General features: G+C 38.2%; 1 long non-coding RNA gene across 1 annotated transcript in view; it reads right to left on the bottom strand.

The window, feature by feature from the left end:
• Nucleotides 1–12,571, bottom strand: part of LOC139356705 (uncharacterized) — a 43,113-nt gene extending 30,542 nt beyond the window's left edge. The window contains exon 1 of the long non-coding RNA XR_011609038.1: nucleotides 11,694–12,571. This is a non-coding gene — a long non-coding RNA (uncharacterized lncRNA). The remainder of the gene's footprint in view (nucleotides 1–11,693) is intronic.
• Between the last annotated feature and the right edge of the window lie 7,172 nt (nucleotides 12,572–19,743).

Below are 19,743 nucleotides of genomic sequence, written 5' to 3'. Positions count from 1 at the left end.
ACCAAGATGGAAACCCCGTCTCTATTAAAAATACAAAAATTAGCCAGGCCCAGTGGCAGGTGCCTGTAATCCCAGCTACTTGGGAGGCCGAGGCAGGAGAATCTCTTGAACCTGGGCAGCAGAGGTTGCAGTGAGCCAAGATCATGCCACTGCACTCTAGCCTGGGCGACAGAGTGAGACTCCATCTCAAGGGGAAAAAAAAAGTGGAAAGTAAAAAAGTTTTCGAAACAAACGAGAATAGAGACAAAACATACCAAAACCTCTGATACAGCAGAAGTGATACTCAGAGGGAATTTCATGGCATTAAAGGCCTACATCAAAAAGAAAGATTACAAATTAACAGCCTAACATTGCACCTCAAGAAAACAGCAAAACAAGAAAAATCAAAGGTAACAGAAGAAAATAAATAACAGAACAGAACTAAGGGAAATTGAGACCAAAAGCAATATAAAGCATTCATAAAATAAGAAGTTGATTTTTTGAAAAGATAAACAAAATTGATAGACCACTAGCTAGAAGGACCAAGAAAAAACAGAAGATTCAAATAAACACAAACAGAAATTAAAAAGAAATTACTACTGATACCACAGAAATACAAAAGATCATCAAAGAAAACAATGAGCATACTATGAGCATGCACAAACCAGAAAACCTAGAGAAAATGGATAAATTCCTGGAAAACAATCTCTTAATACTGAACCAAGAAGAAATAGAAATCCTGAACAGACCAATAACTAGTAATGACATTGGATGAGAAATTAAAAAAATCTCCCTACAAAGAAAAGCCCAGGACCACAGGGATTCATAACCAAATTCTACCAGAATGACAAAGACAAACGGGTACCAATCCTACCAAAACTGTTTCCAAAAATCGAGGAGGAAGGAATTCTCCCTAACTCATTCTACAAAGCCAGTATCATCCTGATACCAAAGCCAGACAAGGACACAATGGAAAAGGAAAACTATGAGTCAATATCCCTGATGAACACAGATGTGAAAATCCTCAGCAAAATACTAGCAAACTAAATCCAAAAGCACATCAAAAAGATAATACACCATGATCAAGCGGGTTTTATTTGAAAGATGCAAGGATGGTTCAACATATGCAAACTCATTAATGTGATTCGCCACATCAACAGAATTAAAAACAAAAATCCTATGATCATCTCAATAGGTGCTGAAAAGCCATTTATTTTATTCAACATCAAAGAATAAAAGCCATATATGACAAAACCACAGCAAATATCATACTGAATGGGGAAAAAGTTGAAAGCATTTCCCCCAAGAACTGGAACAAAACAAAAATGCCCACTTTCACCACTCTTATTCATCAGAGTACTGGAAGCCCTGGCTAAAGTAATCTGGCAAAAGAAATAAATAAAAAGTATCCAAATTAGAAAAGAGGAAGTCAAGTTATCTCTGTTCACTGATGATATGATCTTATACCTAGAAAACCCTAAACACTCCTCCAAAAGACTCCTAGATTTGATAAATTACTTCAGTAAAGTTTTAGGATACAAAATCAATGTACAAATATCAGTAGCATTTCTGTATACCAAAAACAAGCTGAGAACCATATCAAGAACTTAATCCCATGTACAATAGCTACAAAAAATTTAAATGCCTAAAAATAAATTTAACCAAGGAGGTGAAAGATCTCTACAAGGAGAACTACAAAACACTGATGAAAGAAATCATAGATGACACAAACAAGTGGGAAAACATCTCATGCTCATGAATTAGCAAAATTAATATTGTTAAAATGAGCATACCATTTAAAGCAATCTACATTTATTTAATGTAGATTTATTCAATGCAATCCCTGTCAAATTATCAATGTGATTTTTCACAGAATTAGGAAAAATAATTCTAAAGTTATGTGGAATAAAAAAGGAGCCCAAATAGCCAAAGCGATTCTAAACAAAAAGAATAAAGCTGGAGACATCACATACTGGTATAAAAATAGATCAATGGATCAGAATAGAGAACCAAGAACAAAGCCACATACCTACAACCAACGGATCTTTGACAAAGTCAAGAAAAATATACATGGGAAAAGACACCTTATTCAACAAATGGTGCTGGGAAAATTGGATAGCTGATATGGTTTGGCTCTGTGTCCCTGCCCAGCGAGGTGTCAGAGCACTGGCACCAGAAAGGGGTCGACATGCAAGTTGGTAAAAATAATTTATCGACAACAGTTTAAGTGTGAAAAAGCAAAGTTTATTAGAATGGAAGAACGCTGCAAAAGGATGCAGTGGGGTGCCTCACTGAGATGACGGAGTGATTCCTTAGGGGTATTTATGGACCTTAAGGTGGGAGCTTAGGGTTGTAAAATGAGTTTCAGCACGGCATTCCAGAGATACTTAGTTTTAGTTACTTATAAAAGTTGAAAGGGTCCTGGAACCAAATGTAACCAGGTGGCCCTTGCTCCCTTCTAAATTCCTCAGATAAGGAGTTTTTGTCTCTGGGGTCTGTTCAATCGTCACCAGGTGATTTTTGCTCTCCTCATTTTCCCCCTGACAAATATTTTGGTCAAATCTTTGACCCTTTATATTCCCCCCATACTCATGTCTACATGCTGCCTTTTGGGGTCTCAATAAGAGGGGCATCAAGTGGGGTCTAATAAGAGGGGCATCAAGTCTGTATAGCTACTTCCTGCTGAAAGGGGCAATGAAGGGATAGGTTGTGTTTTTCTCTTTCTTGCTCTCTGTCATGAAGGGAATGAAGGGTCATGAAAAACTCGTTAATGAGGGTGGGAGGCAGAGACCAGATTTCTATCACAAGGCCCCATGTAAATGGAAGTTGCTGTTGCAGGTTGGAATTGAGATTACATAGCCATCTGTAGGTGGAATTTTTGTAATCTGTAAGATAGAAACGTAAGGAGGGTATTAAAAAGGCAGGGACTGAATATTAAAAGAATGATAAGGAACAAAGATCCAAAGAATGGGAGAAGCCAAGCGGTTTTTGGAAACCAATCAGTGAAAGTTTTGGTCCAGTCTTGGTTACTCTGGGAAAGTGTGTGTAGCTATTTGGCTTGTTTGAAAATTTCTTGGACATCAGTTTCCACTCCTCCGGACACATTAATGCAGGTGCAACAGGTTTTGTTGATGGCAGCACAGACCCCTCCTCATTCAACTAGGAGGTAATCCAAAGCTCATCTATCAAAAACCATCCCTGCTAGCGAGTCTAAAGACTTTTCTATTGCTTATATACTTGTGCCAGTTTTTGTTAAGTCTGTTTCAAAGGAAACGGTAAGTTCTTGTAGTGTGACTTCATGGTAAGTAAAAACTCCCCAAGGAGCAAGAGTTGCGATAGTTTCCACAACTCTGGCCAGAATAAGTCCTAGGGCCCTTTTGGTTTTTTTTGTAGAATGGAATTCTGAATTGGAAGTTACGTTCAAGACAGTGATTTGGGTAAGAGCTGCTGTTCTGAGAGTACAATCACCATAATGAAGAGAATTAGTAAGGTGGGACAGGGCCAAAGCTTAAAAAGGCTTTAAATAATTATTGGTGGTGCCACAGAGCCATAAGAGTCCAGGAGGGGCAGGTAATGTAGTTTGAGGTTTTTTTGGACTAAGAGGGCCATTGCTGCTAGGCACAGGGGCTATCCCTTCGAAACCAAGTCTAAAGTTTTTGAGAAATATGCTATAAGCCAGATGCAGCAAGTCAAGCCTATAATCCCAGCTACTTGGGAAGCTGAGGCAGGAGAACCACTTGAACCCAGGAGGCAGAGGTTGTGGTGAGCTGAGATCATGCCACCGCACTCCAGCCTGGGCAACAGAGCGAGATTTCGTCTCAAAAAAAAAAAAAAAGATCTTATCTTACACATGATAACTCCAGTAACTAAACAACAGCTTTGGTCCTTTCAGGGTATGGCTGGGTCTGGCAGAATATGAATTCCTTCCTTTGGATTAGTAGTGAAATCTTTGTATGAAGCCCTCAAGGGAACTAAGGAACAACCTTTATCCTGGACTAATGACATGAAGGTTGCTCTAAATACTTTAAAATGGGCCTTAATCTTGGCCCTAGCCTTAGCTCTACCAGATCTAACTAAGCCTTTAGCTGGTTACAGGCACGCACCACCATGCCCAGCTAATTTTTTGGATTTTTTTTTTAGTAGAGATGGGGTTTCACTATGTTGTCAAGGCTGGTCTCAAACTCCTGACCTCGTGATCCACCCGCCTCGGCCTCCCAAAGTGCTGGGAAGATAAGATCTTTATGAGTGTTAGAGATTCTATTTGTATGGGGAATTAAGCTAAGACCCCAAAATTGAAGCTTTTGTGTGGATATTTGTACCTTAGAAGGAGATACTTTGTACCCACAATCACAAAGATTGTTTAGTACTAACACGGTATTTTGATCTGAAACTCTTAGGAGTACAGATTAGCAAGTTATCCACATACTGGAGTAGATTGCTATCTGGGAGAAGCTGCAAGGTGGACAGTCTTTAGCTAGGGCCTGTCCAAAAAGGTGGGGGCTATCTCTGAATCCCTGAAGCGAAACTGTCCGAGTTAACTGCTGAGTTATTTGAGTATCTAGGTCTTGCCATTCAAAAGCAAATAAAAATTGTCTATCCAGGTGTACAGGAATGCAGAAAAAGGAATCCTTAAGATCAAGTACAGTAAACCTCCATTTGTTCAAAAAGGGGGTAAGGGTTTGAGACAATAGGATTAATAGGAATAACAGCTTCATTAATGATTCTATGGTCCTGTACTAGTTGGTAGGAGCCATCTTGTTTCTTTACAGCTAAAATGGGAGTGTTGCAAAGCTAGTTACAGGGGCACAATAATTCATAGCTTAAAAGTTTTGTTATTAGGGGCTTTAACCCTTTTCATGCTTCTGGTTTCAAGGGATGTTGGGGGTTTCTGGGAAACTTATTGGGATTTTTAAGCTGAATGATGATGGCAGCAGCTGATAATTGGATGGCCAGGAGTAGAAGTATTCCAAACTTCAAATGGCACTTGTTTTAGAATGAGAGGTTCCATAGACTGTAGTGGCTCTTTCAGTGAAGTATGAGTTAAACGGCTAGAAATTGAGGTCTTAACTGTAAATTAACTTGTAATTCTGTGAGTAAATCATGAGCCAGTATTGGAACAGGGCAGTTTGGCAGGATTAAAAAGGAGTGAGTAAAGGAATAGCCTTCCATTTTACAAGGGAGTGGTGGTGTGAAACAGCCTCATTGAGGTTTTCCATCAATACCTGTAAGAAAAATGGAGGACTGGCACATTGCGCTGTAATAAATGTTTAAAGTTGAATAACTGGCCCCAGTATCTATATGGAGCATTATTTCTTGTTCAGCCACAATCAAATTTACCCAAGGTTTGTTCATAGAGATGGAAAAGATAGGGGCCTGGATGGCCTCAAGGCCCCATCAGTCATCTAGAGGACAACTTTCAGAGGCTTGATTATAATCCAGGAATAAAGTTAGAGGTGCTGGTCCTTGCCCTTTCTCTTTCCCTTGCCCTTTCCTGTCCTGCAGGACCCTTGGGAGGTTGGTGAGGTTGTGGCTGTGACAGCCCAGAAGGAAGAAGTGGCCTTCCTCATGAGAAGAGAGAGGACACTTGCTCTTCCAAGGACCCTCTCGTTTGCAATGAGGACAGAGTCCTGGAAGTGGCTTGTAACCTGGAGGTTTGGAACACTCTCTACTCCAGTGTCCTGGATTTCTGCAGCAATGACAGCTCCCCATTCTGTTAGTATTATGGGGATGAGCCTTGGGGTTATTAGATAAAGAAAAAGAATGTCTCAAGGCTGTTGCCATGTAATTAGCTTGGTGATGGCATTTTTCTTCCTCCAATTCAGCTTTTTTATTTTTGATGTTTTCTCCTGGTTATTGAAAACCTCAAAGGCTGTATTTAATAAAATAGGAAAGGGAGTTCGTGGGCCTTGTTCTAATTTTTGGAGTTTTTGTCTGATGTCTGTGTAAGCCTGACTTATAAAATGTACAGCGAGAATGGATTAGCCTTTGGGGCTTTTGAGGTCTAAATTTATATATTTATGCATGGCCTCCACCAGTCTAGCTTGGAAAAGGGCGAGGTTCTCAGATGGCTCCTGGGTGACCATTTATAATTTAGAAAATTTAACAGGTTGTAGCACAGCCTTTTTCATTCCTTCCAATAAGCAAGTTATCATGTAATCTCATCTGGCCCTGCCTCTGTTTGGGCCGACATCAGCAGCCTGATACTGCCAATTGGTTTCTGTGTCAGGGACAGCTTTTTCCCAGCTTTATTGTCATTAGGATTGTGAGCATGAGCTGCATGTGCCCAAGCTCAAGCTGAAGACCATATGTGTGATATTTCTTCATGGGTACAATAAGTAGTTAATACCACCAATATGTCTTGCCAGGTTAAATCAAAGGCAATAATTAAAGCCCAAAATTCTCGAATGAACTTAGAGGGATTCTGGCTAAATGAATCCAGCGTGGATTGAATTTGTGAAAGATCAGACACTGGAAAAGGGACAGGAACTCGAATTGTTCCCAAATCTCCATTTGCCACCTCATGGAGAGGCAAAATATTTTGGGGATTTTCTGAGGACTCTTTGCACTGGTGGAATAAGTCACTCCTGTGCAAGTATGTGAGGAGGATAAATGTATTTGGATATGGAAGGGGTTGACTGGGGGATGGAGCAGATGGAGAGGGTGTAGGTGAAGTGGGAGCAGGCTGAAGATGTGATAGGCAAAAGGAAGGATCATCTAAGACATCAGAATCAGAGAGAGAGGAAATTCCTTGGAATCATATGTGACTATTTTTATGTAATTTGGGGTTTTGGGATAAAGCTAAAAAGACCTGAACATATGAGACCTCTGAACACAAAAGAAAATTATACACTTCTTTTGGGAGTTTGTGAGTTAAAATGGGACCAATTTTTAAGAATGCAACCCAAAGGTGAGAAGGAATGAAATGAAGAATGAATTGAACCCGTGTTGGGTTTTGATAAGGGACTACAAGATCGCTGAGGCATGCCTGAGAGATTGGGACCTTCCTTTTCCCTTTGACTCACTCTATTCAGGGGTATCCCACCACAGACAGAGGGCGTTCCCTTGCCTGGATGACCAGACCAGGCATGCCCTTGCTTGAGTGGTCAGCTCAAACTTAATGTGATGGAGAACTCACCTGTAACTTGGGATCTGGTGCCTATGACAGAGTTGAATCCAAAAGTGGGTCTGCAACCAGTGGAGTGCATCCGCACAGAGGTGAGATCACTGCTGCCCGTTTCCAAGGCACAGTTTACAGAGTGTTAAGTGAAAGTGGACTTGCTACCCTAACAGGCAATAGCAAATTCGCTCTTTTGTCTTCGCCTTCAGGTAACATGAGGGAGTGCCCTCGGCCAGAAACCCTCAATTGCCAAAGAGTACTCAAACTAGTTCACTGGCAGTCTGAAAATAGAAAAGAACCCTAAGGACAACGAAGGACAGGTATCCCTTCTCTAGGGCTTCAGAATCCCACGAAGAGTATCCTCGGCTAGGGACCGTCAATTCCCAAAAGAAAAGAACCAGACCATCGAGGGAAGCAGGGAGGAAAAAGCAGGGAAAAAAGAATGGAGAAATCCCAGTAAAGTCCACATAGTGGGTCACCAAGATGTTGGATGATGTGTCAGAGCCCTGGCACTGGGAAGTGGTTGACTCACAGGTTGGTAAAAAGAATTTACCAACAACAGTATAGGCTTGAAAAAGGAAAGTTCATTAGAAAGAAAGAACGCTCCAAAAGGGTGCAGCGGGGTGCCTCAGCAAGAGGACTAAGCACACCGTGGTGGATTTTCCTGAGGGGTATTTATGACCTTAAGGAGGGAACTTAGGATTGTAAAATGAGTTTTGGCATGGCATTCCAGAGATGTATAGAAATTTTAGTTACTCATAAAAGTTGAAAGAGGCCTGGAATTAGATGCAGCCAGGTGGTCTTTGTTCCTTTCTGAATTGCTCAGACAAGAAGTTTTTGTCTCCAGGACCTCTTCAATGGTCACCAGGTGATTTTCACTCTCCTCAGTCCCCACACAAATCTCATTTCGAATCGTAATCCCCACTGTATCAAGGGAGGGACTTGGTGGGAGGTGACTGGATCATGGGGGTGGTTCCCCCATGTAGTACTCGTGATGGTGAGGGAGTTTTCATGAGATCTGATGGTTTTAAAAGTGGCAGTTTCCCCTGCGCACTCTGTCTCTCCTGCTGCCTTGTGAAGAAAGTGTTTGTTTCCCTTCTACTTTCTGCCATGATTTTAGTTTCCAGAGGCCTCCCTTCCTCTTTTATCTATAAATTGTTTATAAATTATAAGTTTATAATTTATAAATTATAGTACCTTAATATAATTTTTATATAATTTGTATATTATAAATTATATTAAATTTATATAAAGCTAACATATTTTCTGTGGATACATATATACATATATATTTATATATAATATATTTATATATTATATAATACAGCATTTATGTATAATATATAATATGCATATAATTTATATAATTTTAATTTATCAATTATAAATTATAGTATCTTAATAGCAGTGTGAAAACAGATTAATACAATAGCCATATGTAGAAGAACAAATCTGGATCCATATTTCTCAGCATATACAAAAATTAAAAGTTCTTGTCCTTGACTTGGAAAACTCTGGATATAAATCTGACCTCTGTCACCTTACTATCTATATGATCTTGAGTAAGTTACTTGACCTCTGTGAATCAGGATACCTATGTCATAGGGCTAGTGTGCGAATTAAATAATGTAATACACGTAAGGGACTGAGAATAGTAAGCACTCAGTAACTACAAACAAAAATAGTAGTAAGAAGGGAAAGGTAAATAGAAGTTTGCTAAGAATGGAGGGAGGAAAGTTTGAATGCAAACGTCCTAAGGCAAAAGTGCATGGTATCCTCAGGGAACAACAAGGAAAACAGAAGACCTGAGCAGAGATTTAATGGGGAAGAATAGTGGAGAGGAAGTTGGTAGGCTGATACAAAGGATATCACACTAAAGTTTTCGATTTTTTTTTTTTTTTTTTGAGATGAAGTCTTGCTCTGTCACCCAAGCTGGAGTGCAGTAGCATGATCTCAGCTCACTGCAACCTCTGCCTCCCGGTTCAAGCAATTCTCCTGTCTCAGCCTCCTGAGTAGCTGGGCCTATAGGCGCATGTCACCACACCCGGCTAATTTTTGTATTTTTAGTAGAGACAGGGTTTCACCATATTGGTCAGGCTGATCTCGAACTCCTGACCTCAGGTGTTCACCCACCTCGGCCTCCCAAAGTGCTGGGATTACAGGTGTAAGCCACTGCGCCTGGCCAAGGTTTAGATTTTATTCTATAGTTTATGAGCAGTCTGAAAAATTATGAATGCAATGGAATACTCTAATGGTAATATGGAAAATTTATTTTGTTTTATTTTCTCAGGGAAATAGTGATATTTTCCTTTACATGTTTACTTTAAAAGATTTGCTGCTTCTCTAAGAGTGATTTTTATCATTCCTTGGAAGCTAACATATTTTCTGTGGATACATCTGTTTGTTAATAGAGGCAATGAAAAAATTGGATTTGAGAGTTTTACATGAAACCTTAAAAAATATTTATTCCTTGTATAGAATTATATCTGTTTTCATGTGCAGCCAAGGTCATATGGTATGGATTCAGTGGCAATTGTGAGCTCTTATATTTATAGCACAAGTAATAGGATAACAAGGACAGAAGTAAGAAGTAATAGCCTAAATGGACAACCTATAAAGATTACATTTTTGGATACAGCTTTACCTTGACCATATTTCTGTTCCATAATGGGTTAAATCCAAATTTACAAAATAACTGTGGTATAACAGAATGGAGTGACTGGTGACACAGTCAGTCTAACTGCATGCTCTACAATCAGTCGTGAAAATAACGAGTATGGACACATAGGCCATGCTTTGATTCTCTGGGCTGCCAACTAACACAGCCATGGCATATGGGCAATTGTGGCATTCAAGTCTATATAATTTAATTGTCTTGATTACATATAATAGAAAACAGAATATAATAATGCTAAATAACAATACCCTAAACTAATCAGGGCACATCTCTGAAAATCACTTCACTGCTATACAAACTGTTCCCTATCTTAAAAATTACAAGATATCCCAAATTATCGTGCAGTATTCATCATCAAACTGCTATTTGATAATTGTTATTACATCAAAGACCAGAGACAAAGATCAAAGAATAAGAACTACAGCTGTCTCAGCCTACACATTGAAGCCCATCCCAATTCTCACTAACCTTCCATGTTGCCTTTACACCACAGTGATAAATGTCTCAGGCATCTAGATATGGATTTTAACTCTGAAGGAAAGCAAAAGTTTTCTTGTGGACCCCATTTATTTTGTAATAAAGGTTGTGTTATTTGTAGGTCTTAGTAGTCCTAATATCTATAAAGTTCTATAGGAAATAAAAGGTTAAAAAGAGACTTTAAAGAGACCTTGATCCCAAACCTTTCTGGCAATCATTCACTCTGGGTTCTGCCATCACAAAGGACCCTATCTAAGAGTCCAGCCAGTCTGATCAAATAGGTCTCCTTTGAAGATTTGATACATCTGCACATGCAATTCCTTCCTTACCACAATCCTCACTCTTCAGCATAGATATTTACTTGGCAAAGTCCCTGTTATTGATCAAGAGCCAGTTCAAGTGTCTCCTCTATTTTCTAAGAGACAATTTAAAACCCTCATAGGAGACCTCTACTTTTGCACTTATCAGACCATGTCATAATAATTTGCTTAAAATATTTTTCTCATTTATCAGGCTATAAACATTTATTTTTATAATCTCAACTCCCATTAAAATGTCTGGTGCAAGGTGGGTGCTTAATAAATATTTTTCTGTTTATTTATGCTATGTCTTCTTTCAAAAAGAATTGAGTATGGAATACAAAGATGCATTTAGTGGAATGAGATTAAAAAAAAAAAAAAAGCAAAGAAAAAATGTTTAACAGATTGACTAAAGATCTAAAAAAAGTAATTTCTGTTCAGGAATTTAGGAGTGGTATGTTTTTCCCAATTTTAGAATCAATAGTGGAGAAAATAAGAATTTAAAAAAAAAAAAACCTTCCTTAAAACTTTAAGCCTGCACACTTTATGTGAAATATAAAAAGGTCATTTAAACTTTAAATCACTGGAAGAAATAAAGTTAATTTATTTTGATTATTGTAAATGTTTGCTCTGTGCTGAAGTCACCAGTCTCCATTTTTACTATTCACATCTAAGCTTCAACATTTTAATTAAATAGTTAAGCAGTTGAATCGTATGTCTAATAACATCAAAAACTATCTTCTACACCCATTAACAAACTCACTGGTCAATACAAAGGCAGCCCTGCTCAGAATAGGAAGGTAGGCAGTTTGTCGTGGTGTTCACCTCCCTTCCACATTAGGGACTCTTCCAGGGCATAGGTTAAACACAAATAATTTTCTAAGAGACAACTTAAAACAATAGAACAACCATTAAAAGCAAATAACGAAGAAGGAAATGAAGAAAAAAAAAAAACATAACATACCTATATTAGAAAAACCAGTCTGAGAGAGGCTACCACAATTGAAAACAGAACAAAACACTAAGCTTCCTAGCAATAAAAGAAAAAACATAGGCAGAGTGGGGCGAGTGAATCATATAAGATAATTAAAGAAAGTACAAGATCATCAAAATAAACACTTTCAGAGTTCTGAAAATTATTTACCTTTTCATAATATTGATGGTATTTTCCATAGAAGTGATAAAACCTTCAGACGTGCTCTTCCTTTGGCAATTTCTTATATCAGTTTAGTTCCTCATTTCAGTTTCACACACCCTCTGTACTCTCTCAACAATCCATATCTTTTTATACACCATTTCCTCTGAGTTTAATGCTCTTCCTTGTTCATCTTTGCCTGGATTGCTCCTTACTGATCCTAAGGTGTCAGTCGCTGCAGGAAACCTTTTGTCATTCGTCTCCCTCCCTGGTTCCTGGTTGTTCACAGGGGTGTTAAGGCCTCTCTCTCTCTCTCTCTCTCTCACACACACACACACACACACACACACACACAGGCATAATCTAAGTATCCCTTATTATGCTGTCATAGCATCTTGGGCATACATCTATCCTAACATTTGCAGATGCTATGTAAAAAAGTAGTTTATGGGCCGGTCGTGGTGGCTGATACCTGTATTTCAGCACTTTGGGAGGCTGAGGCAGGGGGATCACTTGAGGTCAGGAGTTTGAGATCAGCCTGGCCAACATGGTGAAACACCGTGTCTACTAAAAATACAAAAATTAGCCAGGCGTGATGGCATGTGCCTGTAATTCCAGCTACAGGGGAGGCTGAGGCAGGAGAATTGCTTGAACCTGGGAGGAGGAGGTTGCAGTGAGCCAAGGTTGTGCCTCTGCACTCCAGCCTGGGTGACGGAGTGAGATTCTGTCTCAAAAAAAAGAAAGAGAGAAAAGAAGTAGTTTATGAATGAACAGGGGAAAGTTGACTATTGTTTGTGGCATTTAGTCCCTGTCATGCTCTTCCTAGTAGCCCTTAGTTTATCTTTACAATGAAGGATTGGGCTTGGGGTCTTTAAAGATCCCTTCCAGTTTAATTATTATATGATGATGATGTTTATTGTTTTGTTTAAAGAATTTAAGATGACTGAAGTAGCAGTAAGGAAACTGCAGAAATAATAACAGGAAGACAAAAGCAGTCACAAAAAAAGCATCAACCATGACCTAAGTCATCTATGGCCAGAAGAGTCAAACAAACAAACAAACAAAAAACCATTGACCTATTAGGAAGATTTTGTCATATTCCAGGATTAAGTGAAATCATTATACAAAGTGCCTAGCACAGAGCTTGCTAGTTTCTTATTCCCTGCATGGTAGGATTGACTAAAAGATAAAGAAGTGGCCTAGGGATCATATAAAAGGCATAAAAAAAACCCCTACTAAGCAGGAACAAAGATATTAGGAAAAGTAAAGATTAAAAACACAAAAATTATTATTATTAATATTTGTACAGCACTCTTCAATCTAAGTACTTTAATATAAATTAATGCCCTTTTGTTTTAATCATGAACTATAGGTATCTTTTCATTATTATTTCCTTTAATTGTAATATTTTCTAAAGCATATTCTATTGACCTGTCAAAAGATAAACCAATAGATCATAGTTTTTACTAATAATTTCTATTAATATTATAGCATTGGGAATTAATGAATATGCTATGCTAGGCAACTTTCAGCATGAAGGTTAGTAATAGGAAGTCAAAGGAAACAGCAAGATGTTACTCGTTTCTACTTTGCTGAAAACATAAAAATAGTTCAACTCTTTTGGAGCTTTAATTTAACCTAATTGTTATCTAATTGTATAGTAGCAAAGTTTCTCATTTAGCTACTATCTTCTTTTACTAAAATGAGCATTCAGATGAAAAAGCTTACACTATCTTTTCAGCTTGGATTTTTTGCTTTGTCTTATATTTAATATTTATATTAAATAAATATTTGCAGCAGGCATAAATTTTTTAAGTACATGAAAATAGCACAAATAACTTAAATCCCATTATCAAGTCTATTCCAGTTGATGAAAGCAGATGGCAAAAACGGGAAATTTGAGGTCTTAAAATATAGTTTTAAACAGTTAAGATATTGCCAGTTGGGTTGTACAAATAGAAAAATATTTGTTTAGGTTTAAATTGTTCTTTCTTCCATTGAGATTTTATTTAGTGATATCATAATTATTAATCCATTTCACATTTCTAGTCTTGAAACTTAATCTTCTAGAAATTTTATTAAAGTACATGTACATTAGATTGGAAGAAATAGCAAATTGACTGTAGTTTTAAAAGCAATTTACTAGCAGAAAATACTCAGCAGAGAAAACATCTAAATCTAGCAAAGACACTGTGTTAATTCATTTTGTGTTGCTATAAAATAATACATGAGACTGGGCAACATATACAGAAAATATATTTATTTGGCTCACAGTTCTACAGGCTGTACACCAAGTGTGGCACCAGCATCTGCTTCTTGTGAGGGACTCAGGAAGCTTACAATCATGGCAGAAGGTGAAGGGGAAGCAGGCATGTCACACACTCAGAGAGCGAGCAAGAGAGAGGGGGAAGTGACATACTCTTTTTAAACAACCAGATATCAAGTGAACTCAGAGTGAGAACTCACTCATTACCTCAAGGAGGGCACCAAGCTATTTATGATGAATCTGCCTGCATGACCCAAACACCTCCCACCAGGCTCCACCTTCAACTAAATCACGTTTCAATGTGAGATTTGGAGGAGACACACAAAACCATATCAGAGATATTAAACAGAGCACAAATATGATAACCTTTAATGTTGTGCATTATAATCTGATTTAAAATGTGAAAGTATAGGGCAATAAGCTTTTAAAAATATGTAGCCAGAATTTCACATAATTTTTTTAACCTCCTCATTCCCTAAATCATAGCAGTTATCTTATCCAAAGATAAAATCATTCTGTAGAATGCAAACATTATATGCCTTCTTCCTCTCTTCATGTTTTTAGCCCAGAACATAGAAAAAAATTAAATTCTATCCAAGGTGAAGACAGGGGCATTGTGTATCTTGAGAAGAAACACTTGAGTACCTCTGGGCTCACAGTGGCCACTGGGATGAGGAGTTACTCATCTGATCAGTCAGAATCTGACTTTTATGGAGCTACTTTTGCTAGAATATGGTAAAGTCACATTAAAGGTCAATGTTCATGCATAGCATGTCCTCTTGGCCTCTATTTTACTTCCTGGATTTGTATTATCAGTATAATAAGAAAGCCAAAGCTTGGTCCTTTTACCCACATGTGGAAGGAGGTTGTCTCTTTCTTCTCTGTTCTCTTTTCAATGTAGTAGTACAATATATTTTAAAATCTTGCTTGTATCCAAAATTTAAATTTTGAATCTTTATTTTCTAAATTAAGGCAGCTATATATGAACAAGATAACATTTTAAAAATCATCAGTGTTAAAATATGCTGAAACATTTTGCTTTATCATTTATACAGAGCAAATCTCTGTATAATAATTGAGCATTATACAGCAACAGCTGTACTAAGAGAGAAATTCATAGCAGTGTGAAAGGAAAATGAATCTTGGGATGCCCCAAAACACTAAGCCAAAGCAAAAGTCAAGCTGGGACCTGCTTAGGGTAAACCTATCTCCCATTCTATTCCTAAAAAAGATAGCTACTAAGATTAGAAAGCTACATACCTCCCTCACAAGAAATGTCCTTGTGGACAAAGAACAGACAAAATTCAAAGTCATTCCTCTGCTCACTGAGATAAATTCATATCTATTGCCTTCTTTGGAAAGGCTAATCACAAACTGAAAAGAATGCAACCATTTGTCTCTTATCTACCTATGATCTGGAAGCTCCCTTCTCTCCTTCCCACTTCAAGTTGTCCCACCTTTCAAGATGGAGCCAATGTATATCTTACATATATTGATTGATGTCTCATGTCTTCCTATAATGTATAAAACCAAGCTGTGCCTTGATCATCTTGGGCACATTTCAGGGCCTCCTGAGGTTGTGTCATGGGCAAGTGTCTTTAGCTTTGGCAAAATAAACTTCCTAAATTGACTGAGACCTGTCTCAGATATTTGGGGTTCACATTTGGTAACCACGAAGGGATTCTGAGTGGAAGTGCCCCTTACCTTTGATAAATTCCCTATGGGTGCTTGGTACCAGCTTGAGCTATTTTTATGACTCCAACCAACAGGACAATTTGCTGAGGTCTGGGAGCATCCCCTCCAGAGAATCCCTGATCTCCCCAAATTTGGTTGAGGTCTAACTTAATTTTGCTTTACAACTCCTTTCTTTTGGAATTGTGCTTGCTTCCAACAAGGAAGGCAAGTTTTCCTGTTTCCATGATGATGGAAGGCAGGTAATTCCGTTCCGGAGATTGAGCTCACTTCCAACAGGGAAGGTGAGTCTGAGTTTCTTCATGCTTTTAGGATGGTAGAGAGTAGTCTTCAGCCTGAGAGCAATCCCTACGTAAGTAGTTGAATTGGGGATTGTCCTGGCTAAAGTTAAGATTAACAACCATCTGGTCTTAATTTCTCCTTACCACCAGAGTGCTCATAATCATATTGTGGGAGATCCATTTTGTTGTTTGTTCCTGTCTTACTCCTGTCAAATTTGACCAACTCTACCTGACTTGGTCAAATCTGAATGATAATTCCAAATTACGGGTAACAAGGAAGGCCTCTCTGAATTCGCTAAAATTCCTTGCAGGTGCAAACGAGGAAAAAGAAAACAAAACCATCCAACCAACCAAACAAACAAAAAATACATGTGCTTTGTTTCTGTGTTTGTTTCAGGTCTAAGAAAATTTTTCTTTCATTTACTTTTCTTCCACCCTGTACCTCCTTCCCCTTCACCATCTTCAGTACTGAGAAAAATTTAGAGAGAAGGCTTCTATTGACTCAAACCCTTTAAAGAACTCAGAACAAAGATGCCACTCACCCCTTTTGGGGTATTCTGTTTTCTTTGTGGAGTTTTAAGACTCATGGGTAGATTCTTCTTAGGTCTAAAACTCTGCTTTCCCGTATTGCATTACCTGACCTCTTTAGTTTTGGGGGTACCAGAGATTATCTTGTACTGTGATAGGATTTAGCCTTGGTGTGTGTAATGGAGAACAAAAGGTATGAAGTTAGAGGAGGCTGAGGAAATTTACAGGAAATGGTCTTGGCTGTTTTTTGTTTTCTTTTCCTCTCCTAGGAAGTCATTGTTTAGGGATCCAACTTCTAGTTCAGGGACGCATTCTTAAGGGGCTTCTCCATTGCTTTTTCTCCCAAAATTAATCTCGACTTGGCTTGTCTGTGTACATTTGCTAATGAACTGAACTGTTGTTTTCATAGGTAAATAAGAGACTGAATTTCCTCAACTCTGAAGAAAAGGGGCATTCTGTCCCTCCCAGCCGAAATACACCCCTGGATGACCTGGGGGCCTCATGGGAATGTCTGGGGAGTTGACCCCTTGCGATGTGCAGTGGCCCTACAGGAACTCCCAACAAAATTAGTTTTTAAAAGGCTTATCTAGGAAGCTCATATGGGAGCTGGTCATTCAGCACTTTGAGCCCTCCTGGAGGTACTTAGACCTCCAGAGAGAGAAACGGTGACAAGTAAGAGGGCAGCAACAACTCAGTAACACAGGGTGGAGTCCTGCCTGCAACCAACACACACTCTGACCCTCTCTACAAAAACCCTAGACCACAGCTCAGTTCCTTCTTTTAAGAAAAAACAAAAAGCAAAACAAAAATAGAAAAGCGGGAAACAAATAACAGTGAGAAGCAAACAAGGAGAGTGACCCACATTTTGGGCACTCCATTGGTTTTATAGCATCTCTACTTGCTAAAGTTTGTGTAAAATGGAAATATTATGGTCTTTGTGAACATCTACATCAAGGAAAAAGAGCCCTAAGGTTGACTTGCAAACTATAGTGTTCCTAAGTTATCTTTTTTCCTATTTTCTTTTCTGCCTGCTTTAAAGCTGCTGTTACTTTTCTACTATGATAAAATCCACAGTTTGCATCCAGACATTTATTTTTGTTACTGTTTTTGTAAACCAATGAGTTTGTATTAATATATCATGGCTAGAGTTATGAAGTAAAAGCTATATGATCTTATATGATCTTTGGTTGTATGAGTATATAAGTGTGTATGTGTGTGTTTATGTTTATGTACAAGTGTTTTGGCCACAAGGTAGTAAATTGACTTAAAGAGTAGTCATATATTAAATAAAATTAAATAATAAACCCAAAAGCTTCACAAGTTCACACGACTTAAGTAAAATCTTTAATAAGCTAGCTACAAAATTGCTGGTAAAGTAATATTAGAAATGTCTTAAGAATTGCCAGCATATATTTTGTTTGCATTTATTGATCAAGCAATTTCATACTTATCCCTGCCAAATACTATAAGGTGTCAACATTTGGCATAAGGATTACAAAATTATAACCCCAACCCCAAACGGAATGAGTTTTGTTTGTGTAATTTTTGATAAAGACATTAATATTGGTTTAGTGAAAATAACTAAATCTTAAATTATTTAGTAAGTAACTGATATGATTTGGCTTTGTGTCTCCACCAAAATTCATCTCAAATTGTAACCCCCACATATCAAGGGAGGGACCTGGTGGGAGATGGATTATGGGGGTAATTTCCCCCATGCTATACTCATGACAGTGCAGAAATGCTCATGAGATCCAATGGTTTAAAAGTGGCAGTTTCCCCTGTGCTCTCTCTCTCTCGCCTCCTACCCTGTAAGACAGGCCTTGCTTCCCCTTCACCTCCCACCATGATTGTGAGTTTCCTGAGGCCTCCCCAGCCATGTGGAATTGTGAGTCAATTAAACCTCTTTTGTTTATAAATTACCTCTCAGGTAGTAGCTTTATAACAGTGTCAGAACACACTAATACAATAACCATATATTTAATTTTAAGGTCCTTACTTAGGTAAACACTTGAAATTCACAGGCTATAAAATGGTTAACAGGGAAATAACTGTAACTGCCCAATGGGTTCACCTTGCCTGCTACCTAGACAGAGCCAATTTATCAATACAGAGGAATTGCAATAGAGAAAGAGTAATTCACACTGAGCCAGCTATGTGTGAGAGGCCAGAGTTTTATTTTTTTATTTTTATTTATTTTTTGAAATGGAGTCTTTTTCTGTCACCCAGGCTGGAGTGCAGTGGTGCAATCTCAGTTTACTGCAACCTCCACCTTCCGGGTTCAATGATTCTCCTGCCTCACCCTCCCAAGTAGCTGGGATTACAGGCATGCACCACCTGTCAAATTTTGGCTAATTTTTGTATTTTTAGTAGATACAGGGTTTCACCATGTTGGTCAGGTTGGTTTCAAACTCCTGACCTCATGACCCACCCCCCCTTGGCCTCCCAAAGTGCTAGGATTATAGGCATGAGTCACTGTGCCCAGCCCAGAGTTTTATTATTACTCAAATCAATCTCCCTGAGAATTCAGGGATCAGAGTTTTTAAGGACAATTTGGTGGATTGGGGGCCAGTGAGTAAGGAGTTCTGATTGGTTGGGTCAGAGATGAAATCATAGAGAGTAGAAGCTGTCCTCTTACAATGAGTCAGTTCCTGGGTGGGGAACACAAGACCAGATGAGCCAATTTATTGATCTGGGTGGTGCCAGCTGATCCATTGAGTAGAATGTCTGCAAAATATCTCAAGCACTGATCTTACATTTTACAATAGTGATATTATTCCCAGGAGCAATTTGGGGAGATTTAGAATCTTGCAGCCTTCAGCCACATGACTCCTAAACCACAGTTTCTAATCTGGTGGCTTTAGATAGTTCCCAGGCAGGAAGGGGGTTTGTTTTGGGAAAGGACTGTTATCATCTTTGTTTCAAAGCTAAACTATAAACTAGTTCCTCCCAAAGTTAGTTCAGCCTATGCCTAGGAAAGAACAAGAACAACTTGGAGGTTAGAAGCAAGATGGAGTTGGTTAGGTCAGATATCTTCACTGTTTCAGTTATAATTTTACAATAGTGGTTTCATAACTTTAAATGAGAACTTTCACAGTTTTTGTAAATAATCTAGGTAAATTATTAAAATAAAACAACTAGGTAAATGTAATGGGATAACTACTTATAGACAAATGTCATAATTTATAATCTAAAGTTAAACTAAATAATGAATAGTTCGTTAATTGGGTATTTTCCAATAAAAAATATCATAAGAAAACATTCTGTCTAAAAACATGTGTTCTTATAAAAA

This window comes from Macaca nemestrina, chromosome 10 (genome assembly GCF_043159975.1).
Source record: "Macaca nemestrina isolate mMacNem1 chromosome 10, mMacNem.hap1, whole genome shotgun sequence".
NCBI classification, from domain to species: Eukaryota; Metazoa; Chordata; class Mammalia; order Primates; family Cercopithecidae; genus Macaca; species Macaca nemestrina.
Note: the sequence above shows the minus strand (reverse complement) of the source record. Positions and strands in the feature narration are given on the sequence as shown.